Below are 24,091 nucleotides of genomic sequence, written 5' to 3'. Positions count from 1 at the left end.
GCCAGCCCAGCAGCCATGTTTCCAATCTCCCTCACTGAGACAGTCCCCACATAGCCTAGCTCTGACCTTACCACATGCCTCTCAGGCCCTGGGACAGAGTGTCTGAAGATGAGCTGTGGCGGGCATTCTCCTAGGACTCAGACCCAGGCCAGATCGCAGACCCACCCTGGGCCCTGGAAAGTCTAAAACAAGATCCCAAAGTCTTAGGCTGCAGGAGACTTCCCTAAGACATCGGTTCTTAACCTTTGGACTGTGACCTACTTGGGGTCACATATCAGGTGCCTGAATATCAGATGTTTGCATTACGATTCATAACAGCAGCAAAATTACAGTTATGAAGTAATTTTATTGTTGGGGAGGTCACCACAACATGAGGAACTATATTAAAGGGTCGCAGCAGCCAGGCGTGGTGGCTCACATCTTTTTTTGTTTGTTTGTTTATTATGTATACCGTGCACATCAGATCACATTACAGATGGCTGTGAGCCACCATGTGGTTGCTGGGAATTGAACTCAGGACCTCTTAACCACCAAGCCATCTCTCCAGCCCAAGGTGGCTCACATCTTTAATCCCAGCACTCCAAAGGCAGACGCAGTGGATCACTGTGAGTTCGAGGCCAGCCTGGTCTACAAAGTGAGTCCAGGATAGCCAAGTCTACACAGAAAAACTCTGTCTTGAAAAACAAAACAAAACAAACAAAAACAAAAACAAAAAAGAAAAAGGGTCACAGCATTAGTAATATTGAGAACCGATATCCTAAGAGACTATTATTATGAACCAAGATCCTTGGCCTTCAGGGATTCTGTTGTATGTGTGTATTGTGTGTGGTCTTGTGTATGGTGTGCAGTATTACATGTGGTGTATGAGCATGTGTGTACACAAACATGAGGAGACCAGAGGGCAATGCCATGTGTCTTCCACTACTGTCCTCCACTTTAATTTCTGAGATAGGGTCTCTCACTAAACCCAGAGCCCACCGATTTGGCTATGCTAACTGGCTCATGAGTTGTAGGGATCTGCCTATCTCCACCCACCCAGTGCTTGGGTTCCACACTCACGTCACCACATTTGGCTTCTCTCTGAGTGCCTGGGATCTGAACTCGCGTCCTCAGACTTGCATGACAAGCACTTTACTGAAGGAGCCGGCTCCCTAGTCCTGGTTATTAGGGATTCTGATGACTCAAGGCCCATAATTGATGGAGAACAGGTACAGGTACTGTCAGATATCAAGTGACGCATTCAATCCACCCTGAGGAAAAAGTGTCACTTTGTGTGAAAACAAAGTCAACTAAAACAACCCTTATGACAAGTTGGTCTTGGCCACAAGAAGACACTCTCGGGACTCTGCCACTTTCTTTCTTATTGCCTTACAGCTCTCTGAAGCTCCCTACTCAGAGACTCTGGCTTTGGCGTGAGACCTCAGTGCACGGCTGACACGCCTCCTTCTGTTATGTAGCCTTAGCTTTGCCTCTCGAGGCCTGTTTCTTTCTAGCCTTACACTGTTCTAGGAAAGCATCCAAAGTTCCAGATGACTGCGAATGGGATGTGGCAGAAATTATTTCAAGATCCAGTTTCTTTCCCCTCCCAGGCACAACTGACAAAGCAGTTCTCCACCTCCAGGGGTAGGGAGGAGCCGAGAGATTCATCCTGACTGACGGAATAGGAGGTCAAGTGGGGATTTCCCAGTGCCTTCCTCTCCTTCCACAGCCCACTCCTGCCCTTGTGTTTCAGACAAGGCAGCTCTGACCTGATAGAGATTTCAGCAGCCTAGCCCTTCCATAACTGGGTGGAGCAGATTTGCTGATCCAACGAAGCACCTTAGCAGCAGCAACAACAACATCGAGTCTGTGCTGTTCTGCTGTGTGTGCAAAGTCTGACTGGTTCGAAGTGCGGTGATGCAAAGAGATTGCAATGCTGCAGGTCCAGACCCTTACCTCAGGTTAGCTTTAGCTCCCTGAGCAGCCGTCCCTTGCCCACCTACATTTCGGAATTAGCATCTTATAACTAACATATAAAAACCCTCTGGAATCTATTAACTTAACAGATCACCAGCCGGAAAGCGGAGGATGTCATCCCGTAGCGTCTGAGGCTTATTGGAGATGCACCATCTTGCTGTATCTGCCTCTCTGATGTACTCCCTGAATGAAATAAAGAAGTAAAAAGCAAAGGAGGGCTGGAGAGCTGGCTCAGAGGTTAAGGGCACCGACTGTTCTTCCAGAGGTCCTGAGTTCAATTCCCAGCAACCACACGGTGGCTCACAACCATCTATAATGTGATCTGATGCATTCTTCTGGCCTGCAAATGTACATTCAGGCAGCACTGTATACATAAAATTAATAAATAAATATTAAAAAAAAAAAAAAAAAAAAAAGAAAGCAAAGGAAAGGACATGAGTGCCCCTAGGAATGGTGGAGGAGAAAGTTTACTATAGATATGTGGGCGAGCATTGGCGGAGGCAGACACATCTGAGAGAGTCCGGAGTGGACAATACCAGGCTGAGCTGAGTTATGTGACAAGGGGGATGAGAGGAAGGGAGAGGGCAATGAGGGGAGCCAGGTTCAGTAGTCAGGGAAGAGTGTCTGGGGGTGGAGTATGCCAGCCATGTCCTGTAGTAGGCAGGAAGTGAGGAGTGCAGGATGACCCAGGCAGCCAGGTCCACTTTAATATGTTAAATAGGCACCTCAGCCATTTGTCCTGGCTTTGAAACTAAACCACCCACCAATAAGAAAATTGAAATTGCCTTTATGATTGTAAAAACTCCTGGAAAGTGCTTTCATGTGGGAACATAGAACCTGGGGCAACCTAGTTCTGTGTTTCCTTAGCCACGGTCACTCAAATTTGGCTGCAGAATAAACCATCTCTTACTCCCTTTGAGGTTAGTGATACTGTTTTTTCTGTTGACTGAATCCATTTTATTTTTTCTTTCTTTTTCTTTTTCTTTTTTCTTTTCTTTCTTTTCTTTTCTTTTTTTTTGGGGGGGGGGGGTGGTTTGAGACAGAGTCTTTCTGTGTTAGCCTTGGCTGTCCTGGCTCTCTTTGTAGACCAAGCTGGCCTTGAACTCACAGCAATCCACCTGCCTCTGCCTCCTGGGTGCTGGGATTAAAGGCATGCGCCACCATGCCCAGCTTGCCTGAGTCCATTTTTATTAACATAAGATTGTATTATACTTTGTACCTATGCATTGCCTGTGTGTAGAGGCCAGAGCTCCACTTTGTGTATTATTCCTCAGAACCATCGACAATTTAGCCCAGGCTGACTTTCTACTCACCATATAAAATCAGGTTAGCCTGTACTCAAAGAGATCCACTTGCCTTTGCCTCCTGACTTCTGGGATTAAATACTTGTACCACTGTCCTCAGTCTGTCCTTGTGTTTTGAGACAGGGCCTGGAGCTGGCTGACTAGGATAAACTGACTGGTTAGCAAGCCACAGCGATCCTCCTGCCTCAGCTTTCCTTCTGTGACTACCAGCATGCCCCAACTCTCAGCTTTCTGCATGGTGCTGTCGTGTTTATATGGCACGCACTTTAATGTCTGAACCTTCTCTCTAGTCCAAGCGATAATGCACTTTGATGGCTTCTGCAAAGTCACCAGGTTCTGTAACTGGTATCTGCTGACTGCATTAGAACGCTCACCCGCATTGTGATGCTAGCTATGTTACAAGTTAACTCTAGTTAACATCTGTACTGCATGAACATCTGTACTGAAGAAACTGATTCTTTAACTTGAAAAGACTGTGAGCGCTGTGAACCTGACCAGCAGAAAGCCCAGGGATTCTCATCATCTCTTTTTAAATTTTAATATAGCCGGGCGTGGTGGCACACGCCTTTAATCCTAGCACTTGGGAGGCAGAGGCAGGTGGATCCCTGTGAGTTCGAGGCCAGCCTGGTCTACAAAATGAGTCTAGGACAGCCAAGGCTACACAGAGAAACCCTGTCTCAAAAAACAAAACAAACAAACAAACAAAAATCCCAACCAATAAATAAATAAATAAATACATTTTAATCTAATGTAATGTAATTTAATTTAGTATGTATGGATGTTTTCCCTGATTGTATGCCATGTATGTGAAGTGCCCATAGAGGCCGGAAGAGGACGTCAGGTCCTGTAAACTGGAGTTACAGCTGTGAGCCAGGCCCTCTGGAAGAGCAGCCAGTGTTCTTAACTGCTGAGCCATCGTCTCTCAGTCCTAATTACCTTTTAATAAATCTCAAGTCTGAGATTTAAGACGGACTGCCTTCGTGTGTGCTGGACCTGATCTGGATTGAGTTTTCTCCAGCGCGTCTCCGTGTTTGCAGTTTGGTGACGCAGAGCCCCTCTTGTGCCTCACAAGTTTCAACTAGCATCAGACTCTGATCAAAAGGGCAGAGTCGCTTGTTTCCCCTCAGCTTTTCAGGACTTATCATGGAAGCTAGGGGCAGTCACAGCCCCAAAGAGTCTGTTAATTCCGCTGCCGTGGGTTTGTATCTGTGTATCTTCCTTAAACCTTCTCATTGCCCAGACAAGGCAAGTTCCTTTGTCTGGAGTGTCCTCGGTTTAACTTTGCTTACTTTCAACTGCGCAGTTGAAAGAATAGCCACCCCACCCCCACTCCAGCAGATTTGCCCGCAGCGCCTGTGTCTGGTTCCTGGCCCACAAAAGGATGCAAACTGGCAATTTTCTTTTGTTCCTGCATTCCCACCCCTGCCTTCCCCCTTCTAAGTCCTTAGCTGCTTTGGAAAGCTTTAAGTGTGGTGTGGTGTGGTGTGTGTGTGTGTGTGTGTGTGTGTGGTCTGTGTGTGTGCTGGTGTGTGTGTGTTGTGTGTGTACGTGTGTATGTGGTCTGTGTATTTGCTGGTATGTGGTCTGTGTGTATGCTGGTGTGTGTGTGTTGTGTGTGTGTATGTGGTCTGTGTGTGTGTGTGTTGTGTGTGTGTGTATGGTCTGTGTGTATGTGGTGTGTGTGTGTGTGTTTATATGGTGTGTGTATGGTGTGTGTGAGTCTCTTGGTTTGCACAGGTCTGGTTGCTTTTCTGGGCTCTGATCCAGGTGCGTTTAGTGTTGTTTACTGTAGCTCAGAGTCTTCTTGGGAGGCTGGTGTTTTAATTAAAACCATATTGATCTTAGATACTAGAAAATGTCATCTGACCCGAAATCTCTCTCCACTGGAAACTCACTAGACTTTCAGCTGAACAGTGCTCCCTAAAAAGGATGGCAATCTACTTTGAAGAGAGAGAGAGAGAAGAGAGAGAGAGGAGGGAGGCAGGGGATTATTTTACCCAGGTTCAGCACAAGTTATGTGCTCATGCAATCTGTCCTTAGTTGTGCTGGTTTGTGGGAGAATGGCCCTCATAGGCTTATGTATCTGAGTGCTTGGTCTCTAGTTTGTGGAACTGTTTGTGTAGGATTAGGGGTGTGTCTGTGCCGCTGAGGGTGGGTTGTGAAGTTTCTAAAGTCCACACCATTCTCAGTTAGCTTTTTTTTTTTTTTTAAGATTTATTTATTATGTATACAGTGCTGTGCCTACATGTACACCTGCAGGCCAGAAGAGGGTATTAGATCACATTATAGATGGTTGTGAGCCACCATGTGGTTGCTGGGAATTGAACTCAGCACCTTTGGAAAAGCGGCCAGTGCTCTTAACCTCTGAGCCATCTCTCTAGCCCCACCTCCCCCCTCTTTTTTTTTTTTTTTTTTTTTTTTGAGACAGGGTTTCTCTGTGTAGCCTTGGCTGCCCTGGTCTTGCTTTGTGGACGAGGCTGGCCTTAAACTCACAGAGACCCACCTGCTTTTGCCTCCCAAGTGCTGAGATTATAGGTGTGTGCCACAGTGCCCCGGCCCAAGGCAACTCTTTTTGTTTTTGTTTTTTGAGACAGGGTTTCTCTGTGTAGCCCTGGCTGCCCTGGACTCCCTTTGTAGTCCAGGCTGGCCTCAAACTCACAGTGACCTGCTTGCCTCTGTCTCCCCAAGGGATGGGATTACAGGCATGAACCATGGCACCCAACCCCAAGACAATCATTATAAAGGAAAACATTTACTTGGGGCTGGCTTACAGTTTCAGAGGTTTAGTGCATTATTGTTATGACAGAAGGCAAGGTGGCATGCAGGCAGTCATGGTGATGGAGAAGGAGTTGAGAGTTCTGCATTTTGATCTACAGGCCGCAGAAGGAGCCAGTGTGCCACACTAGGTGTAGCTTGAGCATAGGAGACCTCAAAGCCCGCCTCCACAGTGACACACTTCCTCCAACAAGGCCACACCTCCCAATAGAGCCACTCCTTATGGGCCAGGCATTCAAACACATGAATCTATGGGGGCCATACCTATTCAAAGCACCACAGGCTTTAACCTTCTGGAGCCATGAACCCCAAATATTCTTTTATAAATTGCCTTGGTCATGATGTTTTGTCACAGCCATAGAAAGGTATCCAAGATACTAGTCTTTCTGATATCTATACTGCCTAGCCTTTCGATATAGATTTTCTTATAGCAGACAATATGAGTCAAATATAAATCAGTATAAGGTATATACTGAGGCTTACTTTGACAAATATTTTTTTATTTTTATTTTTCCACCTTCTTGTTAATTTACCTTTCCAAGAAAATCTTTCATTCAGTATGGCCCATCTGAAATCAAGGGTGACGCCAGGGGTGTAGTTCAATTGACAGATTGCTCAGCCAGTGTGCACAAATTCCTGTGCTTCAGACACAGCACCACACAACCCAGGAGTGCTGGTGCATACCTGTAACTTCAGTCAGGAGGGCAGAAGGTCTAGGTCATCTTCAGATACGTAAGACTTATGTCTTGAAAGCAAATAAACACTCAGGTATGGGGGAGGTGGAACATTGATTTTTTTTTTTTAATGCAATAATTATTAGCTGCTTGAATTTGATAGTAGCTGTAAGCCAAGCTCCCCCTCTGTGATAGATCAGGGTTGCCTTTCACCAACACTCATTCTCTCCTAATGTTTTTGAAGTAAGTATTTTTAATATCATCAGTATCAGAGTGGGAAAATACACAAATAATCAGATTAAAATGGGGAGGGAGAGGGAAAACAATATTGTCTTGGTTTAGCTTCTCTAGCCCAGAAGGAGACCCTGAAATGAGGATTTAAGTGTAAGTAGTCTCTGCTGGGTGTGGTGGCACACGCCTTTAATCCCAGCTCTCGGGAGGCAGAGGCAGGCGGATCGCTGTGAGTTCGAGGCCAGCCTGGTCTACAAGGCAAGTCCAGGACAGCCAGGGCTGTTACACAGAGAAACACTGTCTCAAAAAACAGTGTAAAAGTGTAAATAGTCTCTCTCTCTCTCTCTCTCTCTCTCTCTCTCTCTCTCTGTATGTATATGCTACTTATGCATGTGGTATATGCACAATGCATGTTGTATATTGGCATGTACTCCTGCTCATGCGCATGTGACCATCATGTTCCACATTATTCCCCTGAGACAGAGTCTTTCCCTGAACCTAGCTTGAGGCTGGTCAAGCGGCAAATCCCAGTGGTCCTCTTGTTTCCACCCCACCCAATGCTAGGGTTACATACATGTATATGGCCATGCCCAGCTTTTAACCTGTGTGCTGGGATTTGAACTCAGGTCCTGATGCTTGCTAGCAAGCACTCTTACCCCTTGACCCGTCATCTCAACCTTTATGTAATTTTAACTGGGGTATAATCCTGGGGGGAAGGGGAATCTAACAAGAAGGAGGGATGTAAACTAGGGAGAAAGGAAGGACGGCACAAAAGAAATACCATCAAGTCAGGGCATCCTGTCAAGGGAAACTGAGACCCGGTCCTATTGGGGACCTCTGCAGGGTGACACAGAGCAGTCCTTGGGAGCATCTCGCCTCATTAGGCGCTGTAGAATTTTTCCCTGAGCTTGCTTGAGGTTGTTCTTGGGGAATGAATTCTTGGCCAGTGCTCTGCGCAGCCTCCTCTGCTACTAGGCCAAAAGAAAACCCTCAGTAGACGTAGTTCCTCTGAGGAAGCAGCCATTGCCCATAGAAATATGGGAAGTCTGACAGCATCAGGCAACTCTCAAAAAAAAGACAGTCAGCCCCGCTAGTAATGGGATCCATGAACACTCACAGTGAAATAGTATTTTTGACATCTTTTGGTATCCTTCTGACATAGTAGAAAATGGAAATGACCCTTTTTCCCCTCCAAGGGGAGGGTATTGGAAAACTGGCTCTTGTGTGTTGCTGGCAAGAGTCAAAGCTGGTACAATCTTTCTGGAAGGACGGTTTGGCACAGAATCAAACGTTTTCAAGCACGCTTCTCTTTGATCCACGAGCTCTGCTTCTAAGGACGTACTTGAAGGGGAAGATCAGATCATCGCTTAGCTCTGGTTCTAAAGAGAAAGAACCCGAGTCACGCACATGCCTAATAATAAACCATCAGCTAACCCCTTATCCATCCATCCATCCATCCATCCATCCATCCATCCATCCATCATCCATCCACTCTTCAATTCTGTTAGCTATTTTCCCCAGCAGTGACCAGAAATCCTGACGTAACAGCTGAAGGGAAAGAATTACTCAGGTTAGTTAGTTCAAGGTTTCAGAGGACTGGAATCGTGGCTGCTTGCCCCAGCGTTCGGCATGTGGTAGAGCCTGTTGTCCCTTCCTTGGTGGCTGGAAAGTAGGCCATGCATACAAGAGGAGGTCACTGCAAGCTGTAGCTCCCAGGGGACATCCCCAGTGATTTCCTTCCTCCGGTTAGGCCCCGCCTCCCTCCTTTCAGAGCCCTCATCTGATGGATCCACTAGCCTGGGTCACAGCTGATGGGGACTCTGGAGATGCCGTCCCAGACCCAGGCCCACCCAAGGGTGCTCTACTCACGTCCCTCCCCTCTTCATTTCTGTATTTTAAAAAAATTGTTCCAAGGGGTCTGGAGAGTTGGCTCAGTGGTTAAGAGCACTGCCTGCTCTTCCAAAGGACCCGGGTTCAATTCCCAGCACCCACATGGCAGCTCACAACTGTCTGTAATGTAACTCTGAGATCTGACACCCTCACACCAATGCACATAAATTAAAATTAAATAAAATACTTTTAAAAATTTGTTTCATTTGTGTGTATGTGCGCGTATGCCTGTGGAGGCCAGAAGAGGATGTTGGGTCCCCTGGAACTGAAGCCAAAGGCAGTTGTGAATTTCCCAGTGAGGGTGCTGGGTACTGAACTCTGGGCCTCTGCAAGAGCAGCAACTGCTTTTAACCCCTGAGCCATCTACCAAGTCCAGCCTCTCGTATCTTTTCCCTCCCTCCTTTTTCTCCCTCCCTGCATTCTTTCTTTCTTTCTTTTTTATTTTATTTTATGTGCATTGGTGTGAGGGTGTCAGATCCCTTGGAACTGCAATTACAGACAGTTGTGAGCTGCCATGTGAATGTTAGGAATTGGACTCAGGTTCTTTGGGAGAGCAAACAGTGCTTTTAACCGCTGAACCACTTTCCTTTGTTTAATTTTGAGATAAAAATCTAGTATGTATCCCAGGCTGGCCTTGAACTTATATATAACCCAGGCTGGCTTTGAACTCATGATAGTCCAAGCGTTAAGGCTTCAAGTATATGCTCTCTTGCCTTGTTTCTTCTTTACTTGAAAAAAATTTTTTTTTCTTAATCTAATATTTTTCTGAGGGGGAAGAGACTGAAACAGGTTCTCCTGAGAGAAGATGAAACTACTGAGTTCAGTTGCTACTCAGGGCTTCTAAAAATTTAAGAATTAGATTAAGGACCAAAGATTACTGATATTGCTTACTCTTTACTCTGACAGGGAATCAGGAGAGAGCAAAACAGCCTTAAGGGAGGTCTGTAAATTCTCTCTGGATCCACTTACTTGAGCCTTTTTGTCTCTGATGGTGAAAACCTCTTTGGTAACCTGTGCCTTCTGAGTCTTCACTTTTACAATCCTGTGGGTTCTCTGTTTGGCTTCATTCTCTTCAGCTTTGGTCTGAAATGGCTGGGGAAGGGAACAGCACGTCTTGAAATGATCTGACTTAAGCATCGCCTTTTCATTTCTTGAAGCCATTTTTAGCATAATACATTAATCAAAGTCGTCTCACTTATTTCCTCTCTGTATTTCTCTTTTTACATGACTTTTTTTCTTTCTTTCTTTCTTTTTGTTTACTTCTTGCACAAAGAATCAAATAAAAGTCCCATACTCGAAAATAATTTGGACCAATGATAATAATAGAAATGTTAGGACAATATGGGGATTTATTTCTAAGCTTTCTGAACTAAAAATAACTCAGATTTTATGTTGCAATTCAGGGCGCTGCCAATGACACTCATCTCTCTGTAATTCTCAGGAGAGAGGAACATTTCTTACAACCCCAGTTTTGTAAGCATAGTGCAAGGGGGAGCAGAGCTGACGCTAAGGCTTGGGGCATCTTATGTTTTTCCCCTGTGCTTTGCAGTGGGTTTTGTTGCGCTAATTGCAAGAACGTGCTTGTATAAAACGACAGTGAACCCTTTAAGGAAGCATGGCTACACACAGCATTTCTTACTCACGCACGTTGCCTGTTCTTTTCAAAAGCTATGTGGAGCATTTCCCTGTCAACTTCAGTTGGGTTTAGGGTGTGTCTAGTTTATGTCAACTTGACACGAGCTAAAGTTATGAGAGGAGGGAACCTCAATTGAGAAAATACCTCCAGAAGTCGGGTACTCCCAGCACTTGGGAGGCAGAGGCAGGCGGATCACTGTGAGTTCGAGGCTGGCCTGGTCTACAAAGCAAGTCCAGGACAGTCAAGGCTACACAGAGAAGCCTTGTCTCAGAAAAAAAAAAGAAAGAAAGAAAGAAAAGAAAGAAAGAAAGAAAAGAAAAAAGAAAGAGAATACCTCCAGGATATCTGTGAGTTCAAGGCCAGCCTGGTCTACCTTGTGAGTCCAGGATAGCCAGGGATTTGTTATACAGAGAAACCCTGTTTCAAATAAACACATACACACATGCACATGCACACATACACATACACACACACCACACCACACACCAAGCTGGGTGTGGTGTAATCCCAGCACTCACTCAGAGAGGCAGAGGCAGGTAGATCTCTTTGAGTTTGAAGCAGGCCAGCCTGGTCTGCAAAGTAACTCCAGGACAGCCAGGACTACAGTATAAACCCTGTCTGGAAAAAACAAACAAACAAACAAAAGACACTGTGAAGTTGCATTGTATGTGAGTGTGCCCCTAAGGCAGACTTCTGCATGCTTTGGTCAGCTGAAGTTGGACTTTCTCGCTTCTTCTCAGCTATTGAGATACTCACAGGAGCTCCCTGAAAGCTTGTCTGCATCTCTCCTGTGGTCCAGCCCTGGCAGGGTGGTAATGAAACATATTTTTCTACGCTCAGAATGTCCCTAGTGAGAGTCTATGCGTGAAGTATCTTTTGGAAACTTTCCACATAAGACCTTTTTTTTGGGGGGGGGGGTTCTCTGTGTAGCCTCGAACTCACAGAGATCTGCCTGCTCCTGCCTCCCTAGTGCCAGGATCAAAGGTGTGTGCCATCACTGCCTTAAAGACTTTGTTTTTAACTTACTGGCTTAGTGGGAAGGGTGGCGCATACCAAGGCTGACAACCTGCGTTTCATTCCAGGACCCACACTGTAAAAGGAGAAACTGACTGTCGCATGTTGGCCTATGACCTCCATCTCCTGATGCCCACACATGCTTTTTTGTCTTATTTTGTTTCTCGAGACAGGGTTTCTCTGTGTAGCCTTGGCTGTCCTGGACTCCCTTTGTAGACCAGGCTGGCCTTGAACTTCACAGTGATCCATCTGCTCTGCCTCCCTGAGTACTGGGATTATAGGTCTAGCTTAAATTTTTTTAATTAAAAATAATTATACAGGGGGCTGGAGAGATTTCTCAGAGGTTAAGAGCGCTGTCTGCTCTTCCAAAGGTCCCGAGTTCAATTCCCAGCACCACATGGTGGCTCACAACCATTTGTAGAGTGATCTGATGCCCTCTTCTGGCCTGCAGGTGTACATGCAGGCAGGACACTACTAAATAATAGAGATGATGATGATGATGATGATGATGATGATGATGTGTATTTTGATCACATTTTCCTCTCCTCCAACTTCTCTCAGATCCTCCCTACCTCCTTACCCACTCAAGTTTATGTTCTCCCTCTCTCTCTTAAAAAAAGAACAAAAAACAAAAAAATCAAAGAACAAAAACAAAAAACAAACAAAACAAAAACCCCAAAAACCCAAAGACAAAAATGAAAATCAAAACAAACAGGCAAAAGACAGAAAAACCCAAACCAAACCAACCAGCCAAACAAAAAGCAAAGCTCAAATAAAGCCACAAAAATCACCATTGAGTTTGTTCCATGTTGACCAACTACTTTAAGGCATGGGGCCTACCCTTGAGTGTGGCTAATAAGGCCAGTGAGACTCCACTGGAGAAAACTGATTTTCTCTTTGCCAGTGGGTACCACTCACAGTTAGCTTCCTGGGTAGGAGGGACCCCACATCCACTTCCCCTCCTGGCGCTGGGACAGTGGCTTGAAGCTGTTCAAGTCTTCTGTGTGCTGTCAGTTACTGTGAATTCATGCATGTGTTAGGCTTTTTTAGCGTCCTGAAAAAAAAAACTGTTCCCTTGGAGCCTCGCACCACCTCTGGCTCGTATCATCCTTCTGCCTCGTCTCTTGCATAGACCTCTGAGCCCTGAGGGAAGGGATTTGATGGGCACATCCCATTGAGAACGGTGCTTCTAAGTCTCTCACTCTTATTGTCCAGTTGTGGGTCTCCTTGTTAATTACCACCTACTGCGAGACGAGGCTTCTCTGAGGAAGGCCGAGTGAGACGCTGGTCTACGGTATGGCAGTATGTCAGCCGGAGTTCTTGCTATGCCCCGTTCGCAGAAGGACAATATTAGGTTTCCCCTGGGCTCATGGCTTATCTGCTCTCGTGTTCTTGGCCACATTAGCGATTTCAGATATGGCTTCTGTCACGCGGTATGGGCCACTACTTTTCTTTTTCCTTTACCCCGTGTTTAAGACTGCCGTGAAAACAATGCTGCCTCTGCTCCCAGGAGAAGGACAGAGTTTGGAGGCGTTGCTCTGAACACCAGGCAGAGAAAGCACGAAGCTCAGCGTTTGCAGCCTTCCCTAGCCCCAGTGTATATAACATTTAAAGGCTATTGACAATCACTTAAGGGTGGTGTGTATTTGAGGCTAGTGGGGCTGTGGCTGGGAGTAAAAGTGGAATTCATCCATGCATAGTCGGCTTCTGTCTTTAAAAAGAAAAGGAATCTGCCTCAGTTTGTTCTATTTGCTTTTTCACTCAAGTGTTTACAAACCCACAGCTTTCCGTTTCTGACATGAAACTGAGTAAGTTGAGTTAACAGCATTCTTCTGTGTGGAAGAGAGAATAGCTGAAGGCAGCCTGGAATACTTCACTTATTTGGAATGATTTTCCTGCGCTGGAGATGTCTCTCGGTTGGTAGAGGGCTTTGTTTAGCATGCAGTAAGTCCTGAGTTCCATTTCTACCATTGCATAAAGCAGAATGGTGGCCCCTGCTGATGATCCCAGAACCTCAGAGGCTGACACAGGAAGGTCAGAGGCTCCAGGTCATTCTTGGCTGCATAGTGAATTAGAGGCTCACCAGGGCTCTAGGGTTACAGTGAGCCTCTCTCTCTCTCTCTTTCCCTCCCCCCCCCCCCAGCTCTCTCGCTCTCTCAGTCTCTCCTCGCTTTCATGTGTGTGTGTGTGTGTGTGTGTGTGTGTGTGTGTGTACGTGCATGTGAGAGAGAGAGAGAGGAAGAGAGAAAGAGAGAAGTTTAATGAAATTATTTGGCAGAGTTCTAAACCTCTGGGATATGAAAACAGAGCTATTCTTTTTCTTTTTCTTTTTTTTCCCCCTTTGAAAATTTTGCCTGAATCCCTGTTCTTGAAGTCACACAATAAATGCACAATCACCTCAGAAGCTATTGTGGACGTCGGTCAGCTTGAAAAGTAGGGCGGTGGGGTGGGGATGGGGGTGGGGGGTGGGGGGGTCAGATTTGCCCTAAGGAGATGAACTTGCACAACCAGTCCTTTTTTGGGGGGTATGCTTCCTGCATCCTTGCAATGGCCGAGTTCTCAAGGCGCTGAGGAAGATCAGAGGGGATGTTGCAACACATCACCCACGGGGGAATGGATGTGTAAGTGAGTGTAAAATTGAAGACATCTGTAAGGACAAGAAAGACAACCAAAGGGCTATTGCCCCCCAAAAAGGAAGTGAAATATCTGGGACCTTCTTGACAAATTTTCCTCTGCTGCTGACCTCACCACCGGAGTAGGTCACATGCAGCAAACAAGGAGAACTGTGTAGACTCAGGTTGGTTGCGTCTTTTTTTTTTTTTTTTTTTTTTTTTTCTCTTTTGCCCCCTGAGACAGGGTTTCTCTATGTAGCCCTGATTGTCCTTAGAACTAGCTCATTAGACCAAGAAATACACCTACCTCTGCCTCCCAAGTGCTTTGATTGAAGGCATGCGCCACTGCCCAGCAACTCTTTTAAGCCATGAATATAAAAGGTTGTTCTCTCTCTCTCTCTCTCTCTCTCTCTCTCTCTCTCTCTCTCTCTCTCTCTCTTTCTGAGACAGGGTATTCTCTGTGTAGTCTTGGCTGTCCTGAACTCGCTTTGTAGACCAGGCTGGCCTCGAACTCACAGCGATCCAACTGCCTCTGCCTCTCAAGTGCTAGGATTAAAGGTGTGTGTCACCATGCCTGGCAAGATTGTTTTCTCTTCTTAGGGGTGATTTGGACACTGATAAGAAGTTTGAATGATTTGATTTGATTTGATGTCAGCAGTAGGGGGAAAAAAAACTAGTCACTGTAACTAAGTATTTGAGAAAATAGTTTAATGTAACTATGAATAAAAAGTGAGACTGAAGTCATATGTATTTATTTTAATTTTATGTGTGTGAGTGTTTGGAAAGACTCTTGGTGCATATGTATATGCACCACGCATGTGCCTAGTGAGAGGTCAGAAAACAGCCTTGATCTCCTGGAGCTGGGGTCATAGAAGGTTGAGAACCTCCCTGTGCATGCTGGGAATTGAACCCAGGTCCTCTGTAAGAGCAGCAAGTGCTCCTATAGTGCTTAGTCATCTCTCCAGCCCAAGACTGAAGTCTCCTAGCAAAAGGATGCTAACCTATTGTTTTAGTCAGTCTTCCATTGCTGTGAACTGACACTGTGACCACATAGCATTTAATTGGGGCTGGCTTATTGTGCAGAAGTTTAGTCTACTGTGGTCATGGCAGCATGCAGGCAGACACAATTCTGGAAAAGGAGCTAAGAGTCTACATCTGCATCTGCAGGCAGCAGGAAGAGAGAGACTCTGGGCCTGGCCTGAGCATCTGAAACCCCAAAGCCCACCTACCTACTCCAACAAGGCCACACCTCCTAGTCTCTGTCAAGCAGGGCCACCCCCTAATGACCAAACATTCAAATATATGAGCCTATCAGTATTAATGAAAAAAAAAAAAAAAATGATACCAATTCTCTGAGGAGAATCTTGTTCTTGAAAACAAAAGTGAAACCGGGAGCGGTGGCACACACCTTTAGTCCCAGTACTCGGGAGGCAGAGGTAGGTGGATCTCTGAGTTTGAAGCCAGCCTGCTCTACAGAGTGAGTTCCAAGACAGACAGGGCTACGTAAAGAAACACTGTCTAGAAAAACAAAAAAAAAAAAAAAAAAAAAAAGAAAGAAAGAAAGAAAAAAAAGAAAAGAGAAGAAAAGAAAAGAAAAAGAGCCGGGTGGTGGTAACCCATGCCTTTAATCCTAGCACTCAGGAGGCAGAGGCCAGCCTGGTCTACAAAGCAAGTCCAGGATAGCCAAGGCTACACAGAGAAACCCTTTCTTGAAAACCAAACCAAAACAGAACAAAAAGAAAAAAAAAAAAGAGTCCCATGCCAGGTGTGGTGGTGTACACCTATAATCCCAGCATTTTGTGAGACGGTGAGGCAGAGGGAGGTGGATCTCCAAAGTGAGTCCAGGACAGCCAAGGCTACACAGAGAAACCCTGTCTCAAAATAACAAAAGAAAAAAAAAAGAGTCCCTGAACTGGAGGGAACCAGATTGGAGCAGTGTGACTCAAGATGCAATGAACATTTTGAACTACAAATGGCTGGGTGAGCCTGAAATAAACTCGATTTGTACTTGGACCTCCTGAGTCAAGTGCAGATGATGCTCTGACCGTTTCCCTTCCATTTGGGGTTATCCGAGGACACTGGTTTCTCCCACGGGTGTCTTCTTCTACAATCCACTCATGGCTGCCTGCAGGACAGATAAGCTAGAAGTACCAAGGGACTACAGAGCTCCCCTGAGTGATGTCCAGCACCCAGACTAGCCTGTGTCCAGCCCAGAGTTCCAATCACTGCCAGCCCAGTGTTTCTCAGTAACACTCCTGCCCTGGCTGGCTGACTCCCACAGGGGTTCTGAGAAACACTCTGTCAAGGCAAAGCCAGACAATGACTCCCAAATCAGAGTCAGAGAGGTTCCTCTTCTCTGGTTAGCATCATCTTATTGTTTTTATTAAATTAAACCAGTTATTGTAGTGCGTGTGTGTGTGTGTGTGTGTGTGTGTGTGTGTGTGTGTGTGTGTGTGTGTGAGAGAGAGAGAGAGAGAGAGAGAGAGAGAGAGAGAGAGAGAGAGAGAGAGAGAGAGAAACAGCTAGATAAATAGGTAGGTAGGTAGGTAGAGGTGCTGAGCCTGTGCAAGTCAGAGAGAAACTTCTAGAGTCACTCGCTTCTTTTCACCACAGGTTTTGGGAGCTGAGCTCAGGTTGTCAGGTTTGGCAGTAGCTACCTCTACCTGCTGAGGCCTCTTGGAAGCCCTCACATTCTTCAGCGCTATCCCTCTTGCCATGCTTAGTTTGCCTCATTTACTTTCTCAGCTGCAAAGTTTGCACGATCACTTTGTGGTCTCCTTTTTTTTCTAGTTCTAGGGTGGGCCTTTAGGATTCTTTTTCTTTCTTTCTTTCTTTCTTTTTTTTTTTTTTTTTTTTTTTTTTTTTTTTGAGACAGGGTTTCTCTGTGTAGCCTTGGCTGTCCTGGACTTGCTTTGTAGACCAGGCTGGCCTTGGATTTACAGTGATCCGCCTGCCTCTGCCTCCCGAGTGCTGGGATAAAAGGTGTGCGCCACCACCACCTTCAGTTTCTTACCACTTGCTATCACTAACAGCGAGGCTGTGACCTTTTTTTTTGGTACAACGTTCCCTGTCAACATGGGGTTTCTCTTTGGTGTTTATGCATAAATAACTGCTTGGTGGTAAATATTTCAGAATTTCCTAAACAACGATCACTTTTACTACTTATGTGGAAAGTTCCTGAGAGATGTAGATTCTTACCAATTTCTGGTCTTGTCAGACTTGTTAACATTTGCTCATCAAATGTGTGTAAAATATGTCCTCCTGAATTTCGGCTTCATTTCCTGCTCCAGGGCTCGTCATTACAGATGGTTGTGAGCTACCATGTGGTGGCTGGGAATTGAACTTGGGAACCTTTGGAAGAGCAGCCAGTGCTCTTAACCTCTAAGCCATCTCTCTAGCCCTGCTCATATTCTTGTCTGTTTTATACTTAAAATGGGGGGTGGGGTGGGGGAAAATATACTTAAAACGAAAGCAGACACAAAGATAGTAGACAGGCATCTTAAAGAGATAGTTCAACAAATACTTATAAGTGGATATGATTATGTAGGTGTCTGTCTTTTGATGTATTTTTAAGTGTAGTTGAACTAATAAAGGTTTCCCCGGGGCTGGGATGGATCACTCCGCAGGGAACTTGCCTAGCCTGCACATAGCCCTCGGCATGATCCCCAGCACTCTTGTAACGCCGCCAGAGTTTGGGAAGTGGAGGTGAGAGGATGGGAGATTAAGGTTTGACATTAGCTTGGGTTACAGCAGGCCTTGTTTCATTTCCAATGATCAATCAGTCAACCGATAGGTCTTTCCTGGGTGGTTTCTGGTTTTGTGTTTTGTGTTTTTCCATATCCTACCAGCTAAACTCGTCTTCTTACTTCTGAATATCTAAAGGTTTAGTTTTTTTCTTTCCCTTTTTGTTTTTGTTTTTAGAAACAGAGTCTTGTGTAGCCCCAATACCCCTAAACTCCTGATGCCCCTGCCTCCATCTCCCAAATGCTGGTATTATAAGCACGCACCACCATACCTAGAAAAGCTTTAGTGGTTTACATTTCATGAATGAGGTTGTTCTGTGCACATAGGGGCAGAGAGTCTGAAGTAGTGTTCTGTTCCATCCCTTCCAGATGGAGACCATCCATCATTACCTCTGACCCATCAGTCCTCCACCTTCCTTTTTGTGTGGTCCTGAGTCCAGTGCCTTGCACATGTGAGGCAAGGGCTCTACCACCGAGTCACATCTCCAGCCCAGTCAAGACAGTCATTCATCAGGACTGCATGTGGGGGCAGGGGGAGGGTCTAGTTTCCTGGATTTCTTGTTCTAGCTTTGCATGTGGTTAAGAAGAGGTAACAGAGCAGGGACTGGTGGCGCACACCTGTAGTCCCAGCACTTGGGAGGCAGAGGCAGGCAGACCTCGGTGAGTTCAAGGTCAGCCAGGTCTACAAAGCAAGTCTGGGACAGAGCTGTGTTACACAGAGAAACCCTGTTTCAAAACCAGAAAAGAAACGGTAATAGTATCTTTGCATAAAATTTCTCCCAAGTTTCATGGTTGAGACGCTTACAACAAAAGACAACTGGGCCCGGGCATGGTCGTGTATGCCTTTAATCCCAGCACTCAGGAGGCCAGCCTGGTCTACAAAGGGAGTCCAGGACAGCCAAGGTTAGGCAGAGAAACCCTGTCTCAGAAAAACAAAACAAAACAAAAACCAAAAGAAAACCGAACCTGAAACAAACGCATGTATTCATTTAATGTTTTCCATACACAGGGTTTGGAAAAGACTGAGAGAAACAGCAAAGTTTCTCCATTAAAATTTTTTCTTAGATTCACTTTTATTATGTGTATAAGTGTTTTGTCTGCATGTACATGTGCGCACCACGTGCATGCATGTGGAGATCGGAAGAGGGTATTGGATTCAGAAAGTCGCTATCCATGTGGCTGCTGGAAACCGGAATTGAGTCCTCTGCAAAGAGCGACCAGTGCTGCTAACCGCTAAGCCAGCTCTCCAGATGTAAGCCTCTCTATTTTAATGCTCAGTAGGTTTGACAAAGTCTTGCAAGAGTGTGGTGAGACAAAGTAAGGGAAACGTAGCAGACCCACTACGTTTCTTTTGTTTTTTCTTTTTTCTCCATTAAGACAAAGTTTCTCACCTACAAGAAGAGCATTATGATGGGCGGATTTGGGCCCAGGAGTCCTGCTCAAACTATGGCACCAGCCAAGGACAATACGTGCAGTAAACGTCAAACCCCTACCCAGATCTAGCCAATAGATAGGACATTCTCCACAGTTGAGTGGAGAGTAGGGACTGACTTTCACATGAACTCTGGTGCCCCATATTTGACCACATCTCATGGAAGGGGAGGCCTGGTGGCACTCAGAGGAAGGATAGCAGGCTACCAAGAAGAGACTTGAGGGCCGGGCTGTGAGTTCGAGGCCAACCTGGTCTACAAAGTGAGTCCAGGATGGCCAAGCCTACACAGAGAAACCCTGTCTCGAAAAACCAAAAAAAAAAAAAAAAAAAAAAAAAAAAAAGAGACTTGATACCCTATGAGTATATACAGGTGGAGGAGGTCCCCCTCAGTCACAGTCATAGGGGAGGGGAGTAGGAAGAAAGTGGGAGGGAGGGAGGAATGGGAGGATACAAGGGATGGGCTAACAACTGAGATGTAATATGAATAAATTAATAAAAAAATTTTTTTAAAAGACAAAATTTCTCTATGTAGTCCCAGCTCTTCTGGACTCGCTATGTAGACCAGGCTAACCTCGAACTCAGAGATCCACCTGCTTTTACTTCCTGAGTGCTGGGATTAAATGTATGCTCCACCATGCCCTGCTCTTGTTTGGATTTTTGTCAGTGTCTTTGTCGTGGGAGATAAGGGTATTATTTTCCTTTGGGTCTGAGAAAGACACTCTAGAATGAAGGTGCTGTGACCTACTTCTGGGGAGAGTGGCTTTCCTGCTCCTGCTGGAAATATTCCCAATATCCATAATTTCAACCCATATAACTTTGTTACAAAATTGGTCACTGGGTTTAAGGAAAAATTAAGTGCATTTTGTGCCATAAGCTCCCACCAGTGCATTGAAGAAAGAAAGACTGTAGCTGGTCCATGAGCTCAGATTGTTCCAGAAGAATCTGGCCCAGATTGGTGTTGACAGGGTCTTTCTTTGGTTCTGCCCCACAGGGTTATGGGACCAAGGGTCTGGCCCTTGGCCACATTAAAGCATATGCATTTGAATGGCTATCTAGGGTCCCTGTGAGCTCAGGAGACTGTGACTTCCCATTTCACTGTGCTTTCAACACTCAACTCCCCGGCCCCATAGACCAGTCCGTAATTTATTTTTGTGTTTGAAAACTAAACTCTATTGTGATTTCCCCACTCCCCGCCCACGCCCCGCCCCAAGTTTAAAAAATTCTCAAATCTTGTCGAATATCTAAGCTCGGAAGAGAACCAGCTGTCACTGACTTCTCCGAAATGCCTTGTCTGCTTGCTTCAGACTTTGGAGAACTGAGCTTTTTTCAGTTGGCCTCATTCTGACTGTAAGAATGTGCCTTCCTCTTTCAGGGCGGATGATCCTGGGCACTGATATGGTGAAGATCAGCGTGCCTAAACAGGAATCACCATCTAACACGAGTCTGTACTGGGTGTGTCCTGTCCTTACGAAGGAATTTAGCCCTGTAGTGGCATTATATTAGCAAGCCTAATCTAAGAACCCAACTTATTTGTAGTCACAAAATAAATCCTGAGTCAGGTGGTAGGTGTACAACTATTCATGTTACTGAAGATTTAGTTTTTGTTTTCTTTTTATAATGAGTTCTCTCGGTCTCTTTCCTTTTTTTTATTTTATTTTTTTCGAAACAAGGTTTCTCTGTGTAGCCTTGGCTGTCCTGGACTCGCTTTGTACACCAGGCTAGTCTCGAACTCACAGCGATTCGCCTGCCTCTGCCTCTCCAGTGCTGGGATTAAAGGTGTGTGCCGTTAACAGCTGGTGCACAGTGGCCTACACTTTTAATCCGAGGGCCCAGGAGATGGAACAGGATGATTCTGAGGCCAGCCTGAGCTACAGGACAACCCATCTTAAAGAAAAGAAAAGAAAACCAAGTAGGGCTATTGCACTGCTAACTGCTCAGCAGCTCTGAGTGGCTGCACAAGACTGGGGCTACCCATCACCACTTCATCATGGAGAAGCAGTGGCTTGCTGCCAATGCAGAGTCACTGGCAAATCACTCAGGCTCCTGTGAATAACCCTATTGAAACCCAGTGGGTCACAGGTAAAAGCAATTTCTGATAAGCCTGATGGCCCGAGTAGAATCCCTGATACCCACGTGGTAAAAGGAGAGAACTGTCTCCTCGAAAGTGGCCTCTGACCTCCAAATGAGCACTGGGGTATATCTAACTATAGCTATAGCAACTGTGACTATATACATCACACACACCATATAAACACGGCTAGTTGCCGGGCGGTGGTAGCACACGCCTTTAATCCCAGCACTCGGGAGGAAGAGGCAGGCGGATCGCTCTGAGTTCGAGGCCAGCCTGACCTACAAAGTGAGTCCAGGACAGCCAAGGCTACACAGAAAAACCCTGTCTTAAGCCGCTCCCCCCCCCCCCCCCCCCCCCCCCACCTCCCAAAAAGATAAATATGGCTAGTTATTTTTACACACAACTGATATACATAAAACACAGTTCTTACATTAAAACAAATAAGAGATCATTTATTCTGGAGCCAACTATGCATGACCATGGCCTAAGATTGTGGATTCAGATTACACCAAAGACCATGTCCCAGTGTGAAAATGGTTTCACAAGGTTTTTACACTCGTGAAAGTACTAAATCAAATCGCTTTTCAAGCACATCAGTGGAAACAGCAGGTGGGTGAGTGCCCTAGTTGTTTTTCTGTTGCTGTGATAAATACTCTCCCAAAAAGCATCACAGGAGAGGGAGAGGGGTTTCCCTGGATTTATTTAGCTAGATCACGGTCTATTATCGTAGAGGAGTCAAGGCAGGAACTCAGAATATCATATCCACAGTCAAGTGCAGAGAAGGGATAAACACATGGCCTGATTGCTTTCTTGATAGCTCTCTCTCATACTGTTTGGGATCCTCTGGCTAGGGATTGGTGCCACCTACAGTGGGCTGGGTCTTCTACATCAATTAATAATCAAGGCAGTCACCCACAAATGTTCACAGGCCAATCAGACCTAGATAATTCCCCATGAAGCCTCTCTTTCCATTCAATTCTAGATTGCGTAGGGTTGACAGTTAGTTGTTGAACTGTCATAGTGGGTGATAGCAAATCAGGAACGCTCTGCGCTCTCGGCTTCAGATGTTGTCTGATGGCATTCTTAGCTCTTGAGTGTAGAGGAGTCTGTTGTCACATCCTAAAACAATTTGTCTAGTAGTCACAAAGATGTTAGGTTAGACATGAAAGCGGATAACAAGTGGCTGTTCAGAGGACTAAAGATAAGGCCAAGATAATTTGTCCCCGGATCTGCAGCATTCCAACTGTCCACAATCATACATCCTAATCAGTCAGTCAGCCTTGAAGAATCTTTAGCCTAGGTGTGTCTTTGTGTGGGAACTTCAGTTTACAGCGCATGTTAGCCTCAATGTCATTTATAGTGATGGCAAAGGAAGATGGCAGTGTTGCAATCTAGGGAGCTGACCAGAAGAATGGGTAAGTGATGCAACCCAACTGTTAACAGCACAAGACTGCATGACTATGTTGCAGTAGGAATAGATGTTCATAATATATTAGAAAGGAAAAATGTAGTGTGTATGTATTTGTGTGTGTGTGTATGTGCTTTTGTGTTTGTATGTGAGACAGGTAAATCTCCTGTGAGTTTGAAGTAAACTTGGACCTTGCAGAATGAGTTCCATGACAGTCAGAGCTACACAGAGAAACCTTGCCTAAAAAATTAAATTAAATTAAAAAGCCAGGCGTGGTGATGCACCCAATAATCCCAGCACTCAAGGAGGCAGAGTTCACAGCCAGCCTGGTCTACAAAGCGAATCCAGAATAGTCAAGTCTACACAGAGAAACCCTGTCTCAAAAAATAATAATAATAAAAGGGGAAATTTTTTAAAATTTTATTTATTTTCTGCTTGCATATGTACCTGTACACCAGAAGAGTGCACCAGATCTCATTATAGACGGTTGTGAGCTACCATGTGGTTGCTGGGAATTGAACTCAGGGTGTTTTGGAAGAGTTGACAGTGCTCTTACTCTCTGAACCATCTCTCCACCCAGAAAATGTGGTTTTACAGAAAAATGCTACATACACACAAAATAAAACAAAAATTTATAAATTTCAAGAAGTAAATGGATGTCAAAATATGTCTATCGAAGTAATTGTTTGGGGTTGGCACTGGACTTGGGCTCTAAGGAGAAAACGGTGTGGTGGAGGATAGAAGCACCTTGCATGGCCTAGTGGTTTCAGGGTCTGCGAAATTAAAGATATAATTATGGGTTAGAGAGATGGCTCAGAGAGTAAGAGCACTGGCTGCTCTTTCAGAGGCCCTGAGTTTAATTCCTAGCAATCACAAGGTAGCTCACAAACATCTATAATGAGATCTGGTGCCCTCTTCTGCCCTGCAGGTGTACATGCAGGCAGAGCAGTGTATACATAATAAATCTTTTTTAAAAACCCACAAAGGGCTGGGCGTGATGGTACAAGTCTTTAATCCCAGCACTGGGGAGGCAGAAGCAGGCGAATCGCTGTGAGTTTGAGGCCAGCCTGGTCTATAAAGTGAGTCCAGGACAGCCAAGGCTACACAGGGAAACCCTGTCTCAAGCAAACAAACAAACAAATCCCACAAAGATATAATTAATTCGGTCTTCTGTACTTAAGGTTAAATTTTCAAAGTTCAGAGGCCAAAGAAATAGCTCCATGGTTAAGGGAGCTTACTGATCTTGCAGAGGACCTGGATTCAGTTCCTGGTACCCACATGTGCCGCTCACAACTGCTTTTAACCCCAGTTCCAGGGGATCTGACACCCCCTTCTAGCCTCTGTA

At 45.4% G+C, this 24,091-nt stretch overlaps 1 long non-coding RNA gene across 1 annotated transcript; it reads right to left on the bottom strand.

The window, feature by feature from the left end:
• Nucleotides 1-8,032: 8,032 nt before the first annotated feature.
• On the bottom strand, nucleotides 8,033-17,372 carry LOC127195189 (uncharacterized). The gene is made up of 3 exons (XR_007831367.1): nucleotides 17,291-17,372; nucleotides 9,800-9,922; nucleotides 8,033-8,319 (listed from the first exon to the last, which is right to left on the bottom strand). It is a non-coding gene; the product is annotated as an uncharacterized LOC127195189 (long non-coding RNA).
• Between the last annotated feature and the right edge of the window lie 6,719 nt (nucleotides 17,373-24,091).

This window comes from Acomys russatus, chromosome 11, assembly GCF_903995435.1.
Source record: "Acomys russatus chromosome 11, mAcoRus1.1, whole genome shotgun sequence".
In the NCBI taxonomy this organism is placed as follows: Eukaryota; Metazoa; Chordata; class Mammalia; order Rodentia; family Muridae; genus Acomys; species Acomys russatus.
Note: the sequence above shows the minus strand (reverse complement) of the source record. Positions and strands in the feature narration are given on the sequence as shown.